At 39.6% G+C, this 1130-nt stretch overlaps 1 protein-coding gene across 1 annotated transcript in view; it reads left to right on the top strand.

Moving 5' to 3' along the window:
• Positions 1-1130, top strand: part of LOC128249315 (GATA zinc finger domain-containing protein 14-like) — a gene marked incomplete at both ends in the record, with an annotated part of 282969 nt that overhangs the window by 244742 nt on the left and 37097 nt on the right. The gene's annotated exons all lie outside the window — the stretch shown is intronic.

The raw sequence follows: 1130 nt of genomic DNA on the forward strand, positions 1-1130 counted from the left end.
GATGATGATGATGGTGATGATGATGATGATGATTATGATTATTTTGTTGGTAGTGGTGGTGGTGATGGCGGTGGTGGCGGTAGTGGTGGCGGTGGCGGTGGTTTTGCTAATGGGGATGGTGATGATGATGACGAGCAAGGATGAGGATAAACTAAGCAAATATACCTGCCTATGGCGTTCTTTTAGAAAATTTTAACCGTTCCCCTCACCTTAAGAGCCTCTTTTTGCTTTGCACATGCATTAACTCGCCTTAAGTTATTATCCTGCTCAATTCCGATCATACATAAACTATAAATATTTTATCAATCATGCATTCTTTCTTTTTCTGCTTCTTCTTCTCCTCCTCCTCCACTTCCACCTCCTCCTCCTCCTCCTCATTCTTCTTCTTCTCCTTCTGCTTCTTCTTCTTCTCATTATTATTATTATTATCATTATTATTATTATTATTATTATTATTATCATCATCATCATCATCATCATCATCATTATTATTATTATTGTATATTTATATTTCCTCACGTTCCGTGATTCTTCTGAAACGACTGAAGAAAATGTAACAAAGACAATAATAACAGCGCACATTTTAAGTTTGCATATGCTTATATCTATCAATCATTTATCAATCTATCTGTTTATCTCTATCTCTCTCTCTTTCTTTCTCTCTCTCTCTTTCTTTCTCTCTCTCTCTCTGTCTCTTCGAAGCTTTTAAGGTCGGGTACTTATGCCATCGGTCTATTTGCCGAAACCTTGACTTGCGGGGACGTAAACAAACCAGGTTTTGTTCACCGCGACGCTGTAGTTGAAAGCATATTTCCAGTGTGCGACACAATGGGATTGAACTGGCATTTTTGTGCATGAGAAGCAATCTCCATACTACACACCTCTTTATTTTCCATGTCTAGAATGTAGGGCATAGGTGACCCTGTCCTGTCACAATTCTCTGTACTTTATTGTCTGGAAGAGTTCCTCTTCAAGTTTAAACCTCTTTCTTCCAGCCAGTCGTTACCTCGACTTCCATATCATCGTTCTTCGTCTGCTGTTTCCTGAGCAGGCTGTTCCGTTGATCATAGATCGTACCAGCTGGGACCCTCGTCGTCGTAACCGACGAAGTACACGTGCATATATATATA

Source organism: Octopus bimaculoides, chromosome 13, assembly GCF_001194135.2.
Source record: "Octopus bimaculoides isolate UCB-OBI-ISO-001 chromosome 13, ASM119413v2, whole genome shotgun sequence".
NCBI classification, from domain to species: domain Eukaryota; kingdom Metazoa; phylum Mollusca; class Cephalopoda; order Octopoda; family Octopodidae; genus Octopus; species Octopus bimaculoides.